This window comes from Triplophysa rosa, unplaced genomic scaffold, assembly GCF_024868665.1.
Source record: "Triplophysa rosa unplaced genomic scaffold, Trosa_1v2 scaffold89_ERROPOS2046630+, whole genome shotgun sequence".
In the NCBI taxonomy this organism is placed as follows: Eukaryota; Metazoa; Chordata; class Actinopteri; order Cypriniformes; family Nemacheilidae; genus Triplophysa; species Triplophysa rosa.
Genome location: NW_026634904.1, coordinates 161 through 19,998, shown reverse-complemented (window position 1 = coordinate 19,998; position 19,838 = coordinate 161). Strand labels below are relative to the sequence as shown.

General features: G+C 39.2%; 4 non-coding genes across 4 annotated transcripts; 3 read left to right on the top strand and 1 right to left on the bottom strand.

The window, feature by feature from the left end:
- Positions 1-12,273: 12,273 nt before the first annotated feature.
- trnaa-agc (transfer RNA alanine (anticodon AGC)) lies at positions 12,274-12,346 on the top strand. The gene has a single exon. It is a non-coding gene; the product is annotated as a tRNA-Ala (tRNA).
- Positions 12,347-14,805: 2,459 nt separating this feature from the next.
- On the top strand, positions 14,806-14,877 carry trnac-gca (transfer RNA cysteine (anticodon GCA)). Its single transcript has one exon. It is a non-coding gene; the product is annotated as a tRNA-Cys (tRNA).
- A 170-nt stretch (positions 14,878-15,047) lies between these two features.
- Positions 15,048-15,120, top strand: trnaa-agc (transfer RNA alanine (anticodon AGC)). The gene has a single exon. It is a non-coding gene; the product is annotated as a tRNA-Ala (tRNA).
- Positions 15,121-15,295: 175 nt separating this feature from the next.
- On the bottom strand, positions 15,296-15,367 carry trnap-agg (transfer RNA proline (anticodon AGG)). The gene has a single exon. It is a non-coding gene; the product is annotated as a tRNA-Pro (tRNA).
- Between the last annotated feature and the right edge of the window lie 4,471 nt (positions 15,368-19,838).

Sequence of the window (19,838 nt, the reverse complement as noted above, 5' to 3'; positions counted from 1 at the left end):
CGTCTTCACTTCACAAGCGTGGAGACTCAGTGAAGTTCCTCTCAATGTTTAACACACAGTTGGACTGTTTCAAAAGACTAAACACATTTTGGTTTTTATTTTGTTTTGTCCTCACCTCTGGTAGCCCAATAGAAACAATAATATTCTGGTTAGTTTTGTCTGTTTCCTGCTAGCAAAAATATGTTTTTTAACATTTCCATTAAGTTATGAACATGTTTTTGAGAGCGTTTTAAACGCATCAGTAGTAATATAAGAATAATGTTGTGACAACTTTTTTGTAACATAAAATGTTATTAAAACACTCTTAAAGGGATAGTTCACTTAAAGAATGTAAGAATAATGTTTTAAAAACGTTTTTATAACAACAAAATGTTATTAAAACACTCTTAAAGGCATAGTTCACTTAAAGAATGTAAGAATAATGTTTTAAAAACGTTTTTATAACAACAAAATGTCATTAAAACACTCTTAAAGGGATAGTTCACATATGTATGACTTTTTTGGAACACAAAAGAAGATATTTTGAGAAATGTCTCAGTGGTTTTGTGTTCATACAACAGAAGTCAAATGTAAGAATAATGTTTTAACATCCTTTTTAGAACATCAAAAATATTCATAAAACACTCTTAAAGGGATAGTTCACATATGTATGACTTTTTTGGAACACAAAAGAAGATATTTTGAGAAATGTCTGGGAAAATGGGGTTCAGTGTTGTTTGGTTGCCAACGTTCTTCAAAATATCTTCTTTGTGTTCTGCAGAAAAAAGAAAGTCATACAGGTTCAGAATGACATAGGGGTGAGTAAATGAGGAGAGAATCTTTTGAATCTTTTGATCATGTAGATCTATCAGAACATTAAAGAGAACGCTAGCCAACGTTCTGACAACGTTAGCCGAGTTACACCTTCGTTTTGGCTTAATTTAACATTGAATCGCAAGCGTCCCCTTCAAAGCATACAGCACGTTATGTACTCTAATTGTGTTCGCCAGACAAACATCCTGACAACAAGATAACGGCTTGTATCTCCTGCCACTGACTTCCTCTCCGCTGAAGCTCTTGACTGACAGCCACTATCAGGCATATGTGTGCGGTCTGTCCCCGAATGGAAAAGTGAGAGCTTTCGGAAAAGTGAAAAAGTCAATAACTGCAGACATCAGAGGGCCATCTCGGTGTGTGCATGCGCGTGATATATCTCCCCCGCTGAATCCGCACAGGACGGCACATCAAAATCAGTTCGGTTCCGCAAACATCAAACGGCACGGCACGCTCGCACACCTCCGGAGAACTTGTAGAACTGAAGCCACCGGTACAGTTCAGTTTACTGCACTCTTTCCCTCTACAAACACCTGTTCAGAGGGCTTCCACATCCCCGGGGACTCTAATCTGCTTTGCCGGGCCCTCTCCTCCTTTCACCATCTATCCATATCGCTGTCTGGCTTTCTTTCTCTGCCTGCTTTCAGTTCAGTGGAATTAGATTTGACTCAATTCAATTGAGTTCAGCTCTATCAAAGGCTGTTTGTTGGCAGGATCAGTTTGTTCCCTTTTCAATAGTGAGTTTCATAAAGCCCGTTCCTCCTTCAGATCTTTCTCTCCCTCGGGTCCTATTCCCTCTATCGGTGCTGTGTTTGAATGTGCGGAAATCTAATAAAAGAGTTTCCTAAAATGCTGTGTCATACAGTGCGGACTGATCTAACTTCAGGGCTTTTGACCTCTCGGTATCACATAATAACAATAACTAGGTACAGTTTCAGAAAAAATGTGAGGGATGCTTGCCGGCGCAAAACTTGCCGCCAGGAGGTTGGAATTATGTTACGCTTCCCTGAGGCAAAATAGCCCACCATTCTAGTGCTGAGATATGATTCGGGCACGAGGGACCTGACACGGCGCTGAAGACCTCAGGTGACAAAGACATTATGTAAATCACAAATTTAATACAGTTTGTTTTTGCTAGTAATACGATTCGTGTTAATATTCACACAGTGTATTTAATAAATGTGTATTGGTTTTATTCTGCTGGCACTCGAGTGCTTTACAATTCACATTCTCTCTATGCGTTTCCCAGCCAACAAATTGAGTTTAGCCTCTTAAATTACTGTATAACTTGAAATATATCTCATGTATCGGATACGCTACAATAAAGGCTTTTTTTGGTCCTGTCGACAATCATTGTTTTGAAGGACTAGAAATGAAATTTGTACGTGATGTGATTTTCAACAGGCTCTAATTTTGCTCTTAAAGGGTCTGAAAAGGAAATATGTGATTTTCTGTTCTTCGTTTGTAGATGTCATTAATCATTCGGCTATAAACGGCCCGTCTGGGTGACCCATGAAAGTGCTTTCATACTTCAGATGAAATTTATCAGAGCTGATTTTCAGAAATATGAGAGAGTCAGCATGACTCTTTATCAATTTGATTAGATTATGAATGTACATTAGCTCCGAATCCTCTCTCCCTTCTCACTATTAAATCAGCGCAGGGTAAACAGCTGGTCCACATAACAACAGTCTAAAAATTGGGTTAAAAATACCGCAGACTGTTCTGGTCGATCAAACCAAATTTTCTTTAGTTTACCTAACTCTTCACGCACAATCCAGATCCACACCACTACAGAGGCAGATTCAAAGATTCACACAGAAGTGGCAGAGATCTCGTGGGACAGACTATAACTGAAAGTGCTATGTTCAAATCTGCACCTCCGTCATCTCAGTTGTGTTAACAAGCCTTGCTAATAACAATCCTCAAGATAACTTATTTACACAGGAGCCAAGCAAGATGGTGCAGGATAAATAAGACAAAAAGTCAAACCAAAGGTGTTTCACAGAGATGCCATAGAGCAGTGGTTCTCACACTTTTTTGTTGTAAGGCCCACTTTGTGTAGAGTGCATCACTCTGCGGACCCCCAAAGAAAGACGTATAATCTAAAACTTACAATTTCAATTAAAGCTAAACATATTCGGTTATACAAAGCTGGAACATCAAGTCTTTTGGTTGGTGGTCTTATTTGGTCTTGTTTGATTGCATAAAATTCATGATAAATTTATATACTTTATAAAATGACACAAAATCTGTGGACCCCCTGGATCCACCTTGGGGTCCCCAAGGGGGCCGCGACCCCCAATTTGAGAACCACTGCCATAGAGGAACGTTTCTGAGTCCCAGAAAACCCTTTGAGTAATCGTTTTTCACATAAAATATTTTTAAGTCATTAAATTGGGCCACAATGTTTATGTTGTTACCGTTGAAACCGTCTATAGTAAGTAGATTTGAAATATGGCAACGACAAGTTTGTATGAAAAATATAATTTCATATTTCCACAGTAAAATAATAGCATAGGTTTAACACGACAAGAGTGTGAGTAGACGATGACAGAATTTTCCATTTTGGGTGAAGTATTTCTTTAATACCCAGCATGGAACCCCCTAACACCATCATGAGGTTTTAAGAGACCTGTTCTGTGTAAACATGTTCTCACTTGGTTTATGTTCTTGAGTGGTTTCAGCGGTACAGGTTTTTGGCAGGTAATGGAAACATGACAAATAGAGTCCCTGATGACGGCAGTCTGAAAAACGGACAGTTCCTAAAAGCTCCATCGTGCCCATGAGTGAAGCACTTTAGCCCATGATGCTCAGGGGAAATGTCGCTGCGATGGAAGAAATGTCTTTGCAGAGTGACAGGTAACATTATTTCTCCCTCCGTTCAACCTTAACATTTCATCTAACAAACCTATTCTTGTTAACAGACTTATTTCTTTACAGGTCCTGGCTATTTGATACATTAGAGATTATAACGATAGCATCCAACTAAAGAAGAGCATATTCTGTATACAATTGCACGTTGAATGTGCACAGCTCTCAGAGACAACAGGTGTGGTTCTATAAGCAGTACTTACCATTCCATTAATGGCTCAATGGACAGACCAGCCCATTTGTAACTTTATAAAACACTTCGGTCAGAACCTCGGCCTTGTGGGAAGCATATCAACACATTACATTGGTTTATTGGTGACTTTCAAATGCTGTTTCCTTCATTTCTATCCCGTCTGGACTTCACTGTCCTGTGCATTAAAACCAGAACATGCCAAAATAACTGACCTTAAATGTAAATTTAAAAAATGACACAGCTAATGGTCTCTCGTGATGAAAAAGAACAAATCAATTTAATTCAAAGTATAGCTGCAAGCAGTGACTTAGGGATCAAGCTCTTCGGGGCTTGAACCCAAATTATTTTATTTTATTGTACTGTATTGTACTGCAAGTACAACTTTTAGCAGTAGAGACATACCATTCCAGCTTACATCGAAATGGAACAAAAAGGAAGAATATTAAAAATGAACTTTATAAAAGACATTAAGAAATTTGCAGTAAAACAATAAAATATGCATTATATTTACTATCTGACAAAATAATGAAGTGTCTAAAGGATATGTAAATGCGTATGTTGCAGTGATGATGATTAAAAACATTTATTTTTAGCAACCGAATTAAAACTGAACTTACTATACATCTTTTTTGTAAGGGATAATGTACAGCCAGCTGGTTGTTAGCGCTAAATAAACCCAGGACCACAACTTGACGCGAAGGGGTCATGTATCATCCTGATCATGGGTTTATTTTGCTGCACTCTGGTTTGTGTCTTACAGTATCTTTAGAGACCTGTCTCCCACAAGCAAAGTGTGTCTCCAATGCCCTCGTAGATTCTCCGCTTCAGACAGACGGTACACTGTCTCTCTATTTGGACTAATGATTGTAACACCTCCACGAACATTCGGCATCTGAGGGACACAAACAGCCGTGCTGCATTCCCCTGGCAAAAATTCGTTTGAAAACTCATTTTCTTTCTGCTTTTCAATTTTGCAGCAACCCCCAACCCCCCCAGCCCCCCCCCCCACACACACACACACTTCTAGATTCCCTTCCTCTTGTTGTTCCAGACAGGAGTTCTGAAAAGAGAGAGAGAGAGAGAGCGATGTTGAAGAGCAGGGTATGTCCTCTTCCTGTAAGCACTGATGGTTGTCATGGAACTTGATACGACCTCAGAGGCCACACTCAATCTAGGAGCCAGAAAACCTGTCGGAGTGCGACACCATTAACAGAGAAATAACATCTCTGAAAAGTGATAACAAGCAAGATATTTATCACAGACAGATGGTAAGACTTGGTTGTGACCTGCTTTGATTGAAAAGCTCCTATAGCAATGTGGGAGGAGGGGCACCTGGTGGGAATAGTCCAATCACTGCACAAATTTCAGAGAAACAAGAACCTGATCATCCAAACAACAACATGAAGTTGGTCTAATTCCGGCTGCCAGCAAAATATTTTCTTGAGTTTATGTTTTCTCACAGACTGTATAGTATCAGTGCCTGACAGCATTTTCAACATACCATGCGTGCCCCATTTTCCTGAGGGAATATGCACTACTTAGACGGCACATCGAGGGACCAGTCACTAACTGGTAATGCCAGTGCTGATGCTCAATCTGGCTCCACTCCGCATGTTTCTACTGAAGAATCAGAGACTGGATTGGACGTAGACATGTGCCCGGTTAACCGCGGTTACCACTAAATCCTGCTGAAACCGAGTTGGCTGCGATAATGCAAAATATCGATTATTTTATTGATGCGTCGCTTGTCTGTGAAGCACGTCTCTGGGATCAGTAGGAAATGCTGCTCGATCGAAAAGCAGTGCGAGTTTGAGTCGCTTATAACGTGCATTTAAAAAAGCAACATCCGTCAAACATGATCATTATAAATATACTTTATTATCATGAAAATACCTGAGGAGGCTTGAGGATCAGTGATGAAAACATGTCCTTAGGCATTTCCTAGAACTACGTGTGCTATGGTCTTCTTCTGCAGTGCGTATTTGGAGTTTCTGCACGAGAGCGCCCTCTGGCTTTCGGATGCAGCAGCATTTTACCGTACTGCACTCACAAATTGTGCATAAATCACATGATATATATTTTCGGTTAACCGGGCATATGTCTAGATACTCGGCCCTTAAGGCATCATTTTGTCTATAATACAGTATTTGCAACACCCCACATAAAAAATATAATTTAGTGTCACAATATGCCAGTATTGATTATAACCATGACATTTAAAACTATGATTAACAATACTGTGTTAAATCTACATATGTGATAATGTGATGTAAATGAAAAAAATTCAGCACCTGTTTTTGCCTTAAAAGACACAATGGTTACAAGCTCTCCCTCTAAGCCCACACTGTCATTTTAAGTGTGATTTGTTATCCAGAAATGAAGAAGACACAAATAAACAAAATGAAAAATGAATTCGACTGATAGCAGTATTGGTCATAAAAAAATGTAAATAGATATCATGATGATATTGTTAGCGTGAATTATTTTGGCCACGGTAACCATGAAGTGAAAATCTGACATTGTGACAGCCCTAGTTAAACTACAGTGATAGTGAACTGTAGTAAAATTCCCAAATACTATAGTGTTTTTGAACCTTGCTATAGTAGACGTTAAAGTAAATGTATTTACTAGAGTTTATCAAGTCACTATAGATAACACTACATAATACTGTAATGTACATTAACAAAGTTGAATATAACCCAGCATTTTTAGAGTGTATAATACAATATAATATATTGTCCTATAATATAGATTAATTTATTTTACAGGTTTTGCTTGTAATTCTTATGGCGATTAAATTTTCAGAGCAGCATTTGTGTTCAATCAGACAGATGACTTTAGTTTCTAAGTGGTCTTGCAGTACTGTTTTTAAAAAAGTGATGTGTTAGCGCACACACACACAAACACACACACTCTTCAGTACATACACTCCATGACAGAGGCCAGTATTACATGACTGATGGCATTAAATTGCTTTTATCCAAGTTTTTATCAGGATTTACCGGCCCCCAGCACCATTGGGTTCCGCCACCTCTGTTTCAATAAATCACTCTGGTGAACGGTGCAGAGAGAGAGAGAAAGAGAGAGAGGGGCTTAGATTGATGACCTGACCAAAAAACTGATGCAGAAACCAGCACACGGCGCTCTCATAGAGAAACATATGTACATTTTTAGGCCATAATGGAAAATGTCAATCTCAGTGAATGCGGGCAGGAAACTGTATTTTTCATTACAGAGAAATGCCAACTCATTTCCTGTTTACAGACCTCTGATCAATCGCACGGCACAGAGAGACAGACAGGTGACAGGTCAGGTGTGTCTGTAATAAAGGAAACAGCCAACCTCCACATTTAAGGAGTGTGTGCTGCGTGAATATTTGCGTGCAGGGCCGTACCAAGAAAATTCTGGGCCCCAGTATTGTTTAGTAGTAAGGGACCCTTGCTGGACCTTACAGTGTTTGTTGGATGGGAGTTAGGGAGTGTGGCTTGAGAAGACTCCAGTCATATCACTTAAGCTTTTTTATTCATAATGTACATGATCACATTACCAAGTTATGTTACCAGTATGTTACAACTGTCACACTACTGAATATTTTTGCGTTGCACATTTTATTTTAATTGAAGCGTAGCATTATGTACAGTATAAACTAAATATTTCCTGAAACCTCTGGTGAGGAGTAACTCTAGGAATAATATAACAGACTCGCTGAACTAAATGAATAAGCGCTTGTTTCACTCGACATAATTCAATACTTTAAACATAAATGATAATGCTATTTACCCTTACTTACCTTTAGAAATAAAGAAAATTATGTGATTAAATTACTTTATTAGCAGCTCTTCTACAATAACCCCTTTAGGTAGTATTATTTAATAACAACTTTTTTTTTTAGTTATTATGTGAGGTAAAATTCTTTTAAATCAAGAATGAATTGAAATTCACAACACAACTTTTGCTCACAAATTTAAAGGCTGCTATTGGATTATTGAAGGTAAACGTCATATACGACTATGCATTACTTTAAAGAAAGCTTACGAACTACTAGCTACCTTCTGTCCAGAGCCGTTGAGAGAGAGAGTCGCGACAACGGCAGTTCAAGTCCTTCACATAGTTCCAGGAAGTTATGTTTTCTTTTTAAATGCTTTATTTCTTTTTAAATTAAGTAAACAACTTACGTCTTTAAATGGGTTAAGTTCGTCACAATTGGTCTGTTTAGACGCAGCTCCGTGCATTACTAGTAACAACCGGGAACTAAAACGGTTTCATTGGAGTCAACGGAGTTGACGCAACTCTCTCTCGCAATGGCTCTGGTTCTGCCTTGAGACCAAATGGTGCAACTGAATAACGTATAGAGTTAGTTACAAGCAGGGTTGGGTGTAACTAGTTACTAAGTAATTAGATACTGTAATTTAATTACTTTTCCCTTTCAAAAGTAAAGTAAGGGATTACTCTTCTTTTTCTGTAATTTAATTACAGTTACTTCGGATGTAATTTAGCTAAATACGTACTGTGTAATGTATACAATAGTGGAACTGACATTAAAATTCAAACTCTAACTTTAAAATGCATGCATTAACATACCTTTCTCACATTTGTAATAATTTGGTCAGTTTATAAGAGTACTTTATGTAGTTTAATATTATTTATTTGAATGAATTAAGAGTTGTTTCGTGTCTATCCTTGAATCACTTAACTAATCAAAGTTGATATAAGGTAATTAGTAATAAATAATTAAATACTTTTTGGAGAGAGTAATTTGTACAGTAATCTAATTACACTATTCAATATGTAATTAGTAACTAGTAATTAATTACTTTTTCAGAGTAACTTACCCAACACTGGTTACAAGCTAGTAGTTAATAAGCCTCTAGTGTGGACTTTACATTCTCATTTGAGAAAGAACTTACGAATGACTGGTGCAACCCTACCCAGCTGAGAACAATATTTTCTTGATTAGCCCATTATTGGACACTTTCTAAAATTGAAGAAATAGTTCATTGAAATATGTAAATTCTCTAAAAATTGACTTACCCTCATGCCATCCCAAGTGACCTTAAGGTTCCCCAACAATGTTTGAAGTCGCATTTAGCAACTTCTGTTTTGAAGATGTTGTAAAGCAGGTATGCAGGTCATTACTGCTGTGTTTTATGTTATATTAAGAATAAAAATCTTTAGACCTTTTTAACCACAGACCTTAATTCAAAAACCCATGAAATCTCCATTGACTTTCGGGCGATGGAAACGGAAGTGCAAGAATGCTAGCTCGCTTCCATGGTTTGCATGCAAAAACACTTAATCCCTGTGACACTCTTTTATAGAAGGATAATAATAATATTATCGCTTTTAAACCGACACAGCTTTCACTTGTGTACTCGCATGTGCTGAACAAACAAGCGAAATCAAGCCTAAAGTGGCTTTGCTGGTCTGAGCCAGTTTAACTGTTCCTAATCTCAGACTGGTTAACAAGCAGCTTCAATAGGGGTATACAGATATTTTAAATAAAATTTGCTGCTATAATTCAAGTACAACTTACTAACCAGAATAAAGTAAACTCTACTTATTAAATACATTTAGTTTTTGTTAAAATATCAAGTAAATGTTACTTAAAGTAAACAAAAAAAATTATGCTGAACAAAAAATCACTTTCTTTCATATTGAAATCTACTATTTTTTTTACAACATAGATGGTCAAGTAAGAAGAGACTGTTGATCTCTGTACTGGCATTAGCACAGTTACTGCTCAATAAGTGAAATTACACAGTTCATGACTAATAGTGTGCCTCCCTCAGCCTACGCACAAGCACCGCTCTTCTGAACAACGGTAACAACTTAAAAAAACCAAACTTAAAAAAAAGCCAAAGCTCTCCTAAATCTCAAAGATAAATCAACAAAAAACACGAACAAGTCTTTCCTTTTACTAAAAACACTTAAAATGACAATTAATCTTGAAAATTAATCTCCGACTGCAGTCAGATACAAAGCATGCTGGGAACTACAGATCAACTGCCAAAGTAGTTATATCTACAAAAAATATGTATGTAGTCTCAACACAAAATAAATAAATAAACTTAATTTGACCAATTTAAATGGGTTTAACATAATAAAATTTAGTTGGATTTACTTAATAATTTGTTCAATTAAAATTACTCAAACAAAATAATTAAAATCGAAACAACCAAAATTAGTAGATTTTATTCCCAAGATTTTTATGTTATTTTAACACATTTTTTTGTTAAAAACAGGAACATAATTATATTATTTTAATCATTTCTTTTCATAAAATCTACTAAGGCACATAATCATTTTTTTCAGTATATTCTACAGTTTCAACCACCGCCTGAACATGGCGTTCGCATAGCAATCTTTGAATTTCAATGTTGCTGAGTTCTTGTATCCAGGTGAGTGAAAATCAAGAGCCAGTGCTTGAAATGAGACAGAAACTCAATCTATACATAAGACTGATCTCATGCACCACGGCCCATTTTTCATCTGATTCTCTGCTTAAAGTTGCAGATCCATTCTGGTTAGAGGAAAACAGCTGTACAGGTCAGACGCTATTTAATTCCTCATATATCATCTGACTGCAGCTGACAAGCAAAATACAAACCAATTTGCCTGCCGGCAGACAAACTTCTAATACACTGCTACGTGTGTGTGTGTGTGTGTGTGTGTGTTCATGTTTGTATATCCCGGTGGGGACCTAAACCTGAATACACACCAACACATGGGGACTCGTGTCACCGTGGGGACCAAAATTGAGGTCCCCAGGGGCAACAAAGCTAATAAATTGTACAGAACAATATTTTTTACAAATCTAAAAATACAAAAAGTGTTCTATGATCTTTAGGTTTAGGGATAGGGTTAGGGATAGGGGATAAAATATACAGTTTGTACAGTATAAAAACATTACGCCTATGGACTGTCCCCACGGGGATAGTCAACCAAAGCCTGTGTGTGCCTGTGTGTGTGTGTGTGTGTGTGTGTGTGTGTGTGTGTGTGTGTGTGTGTGTGTGCGTGCGCGTGTGAGCGTGCACGTGTGTGTGTGTGCGCGTGTGTGTGTGTGCGCGTGTGTGTGTGTGTGTGCGTGCGTGTGTGTGCGCGTGTGTGTGTGTGCGTGCGTGCGTGTGTGTGCGTGCGCGTGTGAGTGTGCGTGTGTGTGTGCAATGCGTGCGTGATTTTTAGATTTCAAAAACTTTTATAAATGAATTCAAGCGTCTGTCTGTGGGTCTGTTTTGCATCAGTGCACAATAAGTTTGTTTGCTTTCAAGATATAGATCCTAACCCCATACTGAATCAGAATCAGAATCAGAATCAGAAGAGCTTTATTGCCAAGTGTGCTTGCACACACAAGGAATTTTCTTTGGTGTTGGAAGCTTCTAGTACAGACATTTAACACAATGACAATACAATATAATACGATTTACAGTCTAAAAGATTCTAAATTGTGCATATATAAAATAAAGACTATTTTACAGAAAATGGGGGATAATAACATATAAGAGACATTGTACCGGGTAGTATATAGTAGAATAAACATATTAACAGATTGTATGTACACTTGTGCAAATGGATAATTTAGTAAGTAGAGGTAGTGTTATATACATGTATACATAAGATGTAGATATAATAAGGCACAGTAGTGCACACTATAGGAGTAGTGGAAGTGGAATATTGCTCTTAAGGAGCAGTTATCTGTTTAGGAGGGAGATTGCCTGGGGGAAGAAGCTGCTTCTGTGTCTGGAAGTCCTGGTGTTTGGTGCTCTAAAGCGCCGGCCAGAGGGCAGCAGATCAAAGAGTTTGTGTGCTGGGTGTGTGGAGTCAATGATGATTTTTCTTGCCCTGTTTTTCACTCTGGAATCGTACAGGTCCTGAAGTGTGGGCAGAGGAGCACCAATAATTTTCTCAGCACTACGAACTGTCCGTTGTAGTCTTCGTAGGTCTGATTTGGTGGCCGAGCCATACCAAACAGTAATTGAAGTGCACAAACAAGTTTTCGATCGACCAGATAAATCTGACAATACTGATGACCTCTTATACAAATTGTTAGACAGCAAACGTAGCACTTTACAGCATTCTGAGGAGTTTGTTCTATTTGCATGTTTCTGCGTATTGGAACATTAAACAGTTGTATTCCATGGTGGTTTAAGCGCTTCTCGATGAGGGGGTTAGCTCAGTGGTAGAGCATTTGACTGCAGATCAAGAGGTCCCCGGTCAAATCCGGGTGCCCCCTTTCGGGTAAACCTTTGAATTAGATGTCACTGTTAAAATTAGCAGCCGCGATCAACGGGAAACTAAAAAAGACATGTACGCTGGGATGTGTTTGAATTAACATTCTAGATGGGTTCAGACGAGGCAGTATAGATCGGTGGTAGCTCAGCCTGCGTTCCCTCGTAGGGGAATTAGCTCAAATGGTAGAGCGCTCGCTTAGCATGCGAGAGGTAGCGGGATCGATGCCCGCATTCTCCAGTGACGTGTCTTGTTCTTAGCCTCCGACAGGTAGCTTCACAAGCAGACAAGGTCTTATGGAACGAAAGGCTTGTATGCATGCAAACGAGAAATGAACGACACCCTTTTCTCAAACCTCAAAACAAGATGAGTGCAATGATTTTGATGACACAATGAAAATGGACAGAATGCACCCGAAACGGCAAAGAGCTACATTATCAGAGAGTTGGGCTCGATCCGGGATTTGAACCCGGGACCTCTCGCACCTAAGCGAGAATCATGCCCCTAGACCAACAGCCGATGCAGGACTCCTGGGCTGCCTGGGAAAAGACAAGGAGTTTGGGCTACAGATGAGACAGTTATTCTTGTTTTGGACAAGTTCATCAACACAGTTGCGAATCCACAAACCGCTCACGCCCGGTAAAAGTTGGCATGCAGACATGTTTTAATTGAATCAAGCAACGCTTTTTTTTCATAGGTTCCATGGTGTAATGTTAGCACTCTGCGCTTTGAATCCAGCGATCCGAGTCCAAATCTCGGTGGATTCGAATGATAGTCAAATAGTTGATTGCAGGCTGTAGGGGAAGGTAGGAGCACTTTGAATTCAATCATCTGTATAACCAGTTCACTGAAGTACACTACAAATAGGACGGACGTGCTTTTTTACGTTGTTTGCGCAAGATTTTGTGTTTCAAAGTTTTTCAAAGTACATTTGAATTAAGATCGCTTAAAAACAGACACCGAATCCAACGAGCCAACGGCTCCAGACCAAACTGCAGCCTTGGGCATTGGGAAAAGATAAGGGTCAGGGTCCTCATCAAACAATAAGTTTGGTTTTGGACAAGTTCATCAATACAGTTGCCAGACTGCTTACCCCTTGTACAAGCTGGGATACAGAAACATACCCCTACACAGACAAGCCAAAAATACCAGGGCCTTTGAAGTTTGAGGCACTGCACAAACAAAAGACGGTAAGGGCATGTCTATGTAATTATGAATAAATGCTTTATGAGACGTTCACTGTTGCTTGTGTGCGTGCATCAAACTAAATGTTTCTGGCTAGATATGCATCCATGCATGAGTTTAAAAGGGGTAGAAACGTGACAGTTAGGTAAAACAGATCCTGCCCCAAAATTACCCCAACCCCCTTTAAATAGTATCCTGTCATTTGTAACATGTAGTGTGTGTGTGTGGCCTTGAAATTTTAACATGTCTATGTAATTATGAATTAATGCATCATGAGACATACACTTTTGCCCATGTGCGTGCATCAAGCTATTTGTTTCTGGCTATACTGTATATGCTTGCATGCATAATTTTTAAGGGGGTAGAAACGTGACAGTTAGGAAAAACAGATCCTGCCCCAAAATTACCCCAACCCCCTTTAAATATTATACTCAAGTCAACTTAAATCAACTTTTTTGTATATAGAGCTTTTCACAATTTTCTTTGTTGCAAAGCAGCTGTACATGAAAACATGTTAACTATAACCAATACATTAAAAATCATACACGCACTGACAGACACACTAACTAAGTGAGATTCGAACCCCTAGACCAACGAGCCTCAAGCTTCAGGCAAATCTGCAGCCTTGGGCACCGGGCAAAGACAATGAGGTCGGGCTACTGATGAGACAATAATTCTTGTTTCGGAAAAGTTAAACAACACAGTTGCCAAACCACAAACCGCTCACCCCCTGTACAAGTTTGTGTACAGATATGTGCTATTTCAATCAAGCCACATTCTTTTGGCATGGGTTCCGTGGTGTAATAGTCAAATCTCTGTGGAACCTCTTCGTGGGTCCTGACGTTTGTCAAATGGTTGATTCCAAGCTGTAGGGGAATGCAGGAGTCAGCAATACGAAGAAACCTGCGGGTTCGAATGTATAATGGTTAGCACTTTGAATTCAATCATCTGTAGAACAAGTGATTTGAAAAACCCTACAACTGGAAGGACGTGCTTATGTTGTTTGCGCAAGATTTTGTGCATCAAAGTTTTTCAAAGAACATTTGAATTAAGATCGCTGAAAAACACACCCTAGACCAACGAGCCAATGGCTCCAGACCAAACTGCAGTCTTGGGCATTGGGCAAAGACAAGGAGGTCAGGGAGTCGTCATCAGACAATAAGTTTGGTTTTGGTCAAGTTCATCAATAAAGTTGCCAAACCACAGACTGCTTACCCCTTGTACAAGCTGGTATTCAGAAACATACCCTTACACCAACCAGCCAAAAATACCAGGGGACTTTTAAGTGTGAGGCCATGCCCAAAGAAAAGACGGTAAGGGCACTCAGTGCACAACAAGTTTTGTTTCTTCAAGATATAATCTAACCACATACTGATGACCTCTTATACAAATTGTTAGACAGCAAACAGTAGCACTTTACAGCATTCTGAGGACGTTTGTTCTATTTGCATGTTTCTGCGTATTGGAACATTAAACAGTTGTATTCCATGGTGGTTTANAGCGCTTCTCGATGAGGGGGTATAGCTCAGTGGTAGAGCATTTGACTGCAGATCAAGAGGTCCCCGGTCCAAATCCGGGTGCCCCCTTTCGGGTAAACCTTTGAATTAGATGTCACTGTTAAAATTAGCAGCCGCGATCAACGGGAAACTAAAAAAACATGTACGCTGTGATGTGTTTGTATATTAAACATTTACATATGATGGAGGTATAGACGAGGCAGTATAGATCGGTGGTAGCTCAGCCTGCGTTCCTCGTAGGGGAATTAGCTCAAATGGTAGAGCGCTCGCTTAGCATGCGAGAGGTAGCGGGATCGATGCCCGCATTCTCCAGTGACGTGTCTTGTTCTTAGCCTCCGACAGGTAGCTTCACAAGCAGACAAGGAGAAACCATGAACGTGACACCCTTTTCCAAACCTCAAAACAAGATGATGCAATATTTTGATGACACAATGAAAATGGACAGTAATGCACCCGAAACGGCAAAGAGCTACATTATCAGAGAGTTGGGCTCGTCCGGGATTTGAACCCGGGACCTCTCGCACCCTAAGCGAGAATCATGCCCCTAGACCAACGAGCCTTGGACTGCCGGGAAAAGACAAGGAGTTTGGGCTACAGATGAGACAGTTATTCTTGTTTTGGACAAGTTCATCAACACAGTTGCGAATCCACAAACCGCTCACGCCCGGTAAAAGTTGGCATGCAGACATGTTTTAATTGAATCAAGCAACGCTTTTTTTTCATAGGTTCCATGGTGTAATGTTAGCACTCTGCGCTTTGAATCCAGCGATCCGAGTCCAAATCTCGGTGGATTCGAATGATAGTCAAATAGTTGATTGCAGGCTGTAGGGGAAGGTAGGAGCACTTTGAATTCAATCATCTGTATAACCAGTTCACTGAAGTACACTACAAATAGGACGGACGTGCTTTTTTACGTTGTTTGCGCAAGATTTTGTGTTTCAAAGTTTTTCAAAGTACATTTGAATTAAGATCGCTTAAAAACAGACACCGAATCCAACGAGCCAACGGCTCCAGACCAAACTGCAGCCTTGGGCATTGGGAAAAGATAAGGAGGTCAAGGTCCTCATCAAACAATAAGTTTGGTTTTGGACAAGTTCATCAATACAGTTGCCAGACTGCTTACCCCTTGTACAAGCTGGGATACAGAAACATACCCCTACACAGACAAGCCAAAAATACCAGGGCCTTTGAAGTTTGAGGCACTGCACAAACAAAAGACGGTAAGGGCATGTCTCTGTAAATATGAATAAATGCTCGATGAGACAAACAGTGTTGCTTGTGAGCAAGGTTCAAACTCATGTTTCTGGCTAATATGCATCCATGCATAGTTTAAACGGGGTAGAAACGTGACGGTAGGGAAAAAGATCCTGCCCAAAATTACCTCCAACCCCCTTTAAATATTATCCTGTCATTTGTAACATGTAGTGTGTGTGGCCTTGAACATTTTTGCATGTCTCTGTAAATATGAATAAATGCTCGATGAGACAAAAAGTGTTGCTTATGTGCGTCCATCAAGCTATTTGTTTCTGGCTATATATGCTTCCATGCATAAATTTTAAGGGGGTAGAAACGTTTCCCCTATTTATAATCGAGCTCGCTAGGGCTGATTGTCTAGATGCGGTGATTGCTGATAGTAGACCGGCCATGCTGATTATATGCTCCGGCTCCTCCCGAACTTTGTTAATTAAACATCATTAAGGAAATGCGCGCTCAGACGCAGCCGGCACGCACACACATAACACTGCGCTGAACATTTAAGTTTGTTAAGGCGCTTTGTGTTTTCTGTCCACCAGTGAATAAAACCATCTCATGAAGTCCTGAAACAAAGTTATTAGTGACAGATTAGAGCAGTCGATGGAAAGAGGTGAGTGAGGCCAACCATCAAGGTGCAGTTTGAAGCTGTGAACAGCGCAGCAGGAGACTGATGCACATTTACATTATATATTTATATGCAATTCTTTCAGTATCTCTGTTAAAAATGTATATGACAAATCAATCTGTTATTTTCAGTAATGATGCTGTTAAAAATATTTTTTGTAGACTTCTAGTTTTGTTTTTCTATATTATAGAAGGCCTCATGGTTTAGGTAAATTATCACACTGCATGAATAAATGATTATGTGTGTGTGGAGGAAATAGAATAAGCTGGTTGTAATAATAATGCTGTAGTTATTTCTATAGTCTTTGTGTAAAATTTAAACAAAATGTTTGAATTGAGAGGTTTGGACTTTTTTCACTGAAATAAGTTAAAGTACCGAAAAAAGGTACCGTTTGGTACCGGCACCGAATTCCAGGTACCGTTTTGGTACCTGTACCGGCTAAAAAGTGAACGGTACCCAACCCTAGTCACGTGTAACATTTAGTGAGTGTGGCCATGACATTTTAGAATGTCTATGTAAATATGAATAAATGCTTCATGAGACATACAGTGTTGCCGGTGCTTAATTTGTAAATTCTGAGGTGCTGGAACAAGGGGGCGTTGCAGATCCGGCAAGTTAGTGGGGTGTGGAGCAGCAACGGAATGGGCAATTTTTGTGGGGCTTTCTTTCCAACATTTATGTTTTGAAAATGCGCTTAAGAAAGCCTAAATGGAAACGGATATGGGAAAATAATCTCAGAAATACACAAAAAATTGAACGTGCTAGACGCAGATTTTATTTCGAGTTTACCTTAGTTCAATTGCGCGTTAAGGTTAAGGCACAGTTAATTGTCATATTTAATTTATTATAAATCAATGTTGTGCTTGTAAAACTCCAAAAACACAGCCCACAATATTTGTGTACAATTGAGAAGTTTAACGTCAAACTTAAATTACACAGGCATTTAGTGCGTGAGCGCGTGCTGGTGGAGGCTAAAGTGTATACAAATTAGCCTCTAATCATCTGTTAACCGTATTTGATCAGGTCTTCTCTGTCATTTCGCAGCATTTAATAAAACTTGTCCAACAACACAAATATCTCTCTCTGAAGTGTCCATCACCACAAGTCCCATTCAATATATAATGCAAGCATGCGATGTTCATGCATACCCAGATAGCACAATCCATCTGGTTTACGTCTATTTGACGTCTGCATTTACATCTGCAAGACATCTGCAATACATAGTTTGCTCATCTGCAATACGTCTCGGAGATGTCTGAACGTCTGTAATATGTCTGCTAAAGATCTGGAGATCTGCTGCGTAAAAACATCTGCTAAACATCTTAGAAAGAGCTGCTTTACATACATTCTAAATCATAAACATCTTACAGACATCTTCTAGATGTCTATATGACGTCTGACACCAGATGTATCCGAGACGTATTGCAGATGAACAAACTATGTATTGCAGATGTCTTCCAGATGTAAATGCAGACGTCAAATAGACGTAAGCCAGATGTACGTGTGCTATCAGGGTACGCGTCAGAAGACTTCCCACATTTCAGAAGTGCATCAACGTTTATACGCTATGTATTCGTGGAATACGCCGAATATTTGACAATTAACAGATTAACAAAACGAAAGGGAATAAATGGTGACAATATGCTGCTGAAATTGGTTCAGTTTGTGAGGCGCAGCGCTCCACAAATGACATCAAGGAAAGGAGATAACAGAGCCCATCCTGTAAATTTTCTCTTATTTTGCAAAAGCACAAAGTTTTGTTTTTAGTCGAAGTGTGCAGCCTTCTTATCTAATGACATACAAACACAGTCTTATCTGTTTGACCATAAATATTCCTGGAGTTTTTTTGAGTTGTTCCTGCCGTTATAAGTAACAGCTCAAGCGATTGCACTGGTGCACACACAATATTTCACCTTGCAGCAACATGACAGCCTGTTCATTATCAAAATAAAATAGTTATTGCCATTATAATTATTATAAGTGCTTTTTAATTGAATATATGCACGCAACAGGTCAGCACGAACATTTTCCACTAGCGCTTGAGGAGCGGGATCTGCCAAATGAGGTACATGATAGGAGTTCGGAAGTGCCGGATCCGATTGTTCCGGCAAAAATTAAGCCCTGAGTGTTGCTTGTGTGCATGCTTCATACTAATTGTACTGGACTATGTATGCATCCATGCATACGTTTAAATGGAGTAGAATCCTGACAGTTGAGTAAAACAGATCCCGTCATGTGTAACACGTAGTGTGTGTGGCCTTGACATATTTGCATGTCTCTGTAAATATGAATAAATGCTCGATGAGACAAACAGTGTTGCTTGTGAGCAAGGTTCAAACTCATTGTTTCTGGCTATATATGCATCCATGCATAAGTTTAACGGGGTAGAAACGTGACGGGTAGGGAAAAAAGATCCTGTCCCAAAATTACCTCCAACCCCCTTTAAATATTATCCTGTCATTTGTAACATGTAGTGTGTGTGGCCTTGACATTTTTGCATGTCTCTGTAAATATGAATAAATGCTCGATGAGACAAAAAGTGTTGCTTGTGAGCAGGGATCAAACTACAAACCCGATTCCAAAAATGTTTGGACACTGTACAAATTGTGAATAAAAAAGGAATGCAATAATTTACGAATCTCATAAACTTATATTTTATTCACAATAGAATATAGATAACATATCAAATGTTGAAAGTGAGACATTTTGAAATGTCATGCCAAATATTGGCTCATTTTGGATTTCATGAGAGCTACACATTCCAAAAAAGTTGGGACAGGTAGCAATAAGAGGCCGGAAAAGTTAAATGTACATATAAGGAACAGCTGGAGGACCAATTTGCAACTTATTAGGTCAATTGGCAACATGATTGGGTATAAAAAGAGCCTCTCAGAGTGGCAGTGTCTCTCAGAAGTCAAGATGGGCAGAGGATCACCAATTCCCCCAATGCTGCGGCGAAAAATAGTGGAGCAATATCAGAAAGGAGTTTCTCAGAGAAAAATTGCAAAGAGTTTGAAGTTATCATCATCTACAGTGCATAATATCATCCAAAGATTCAGAGAATCTGGAACAATCTCTGTGCGTAAGGGTCAAGGCCGGAAAACCATACTGGATGCCCGTGATCTTCGGGCCCTTAGACGGCACTGCATCA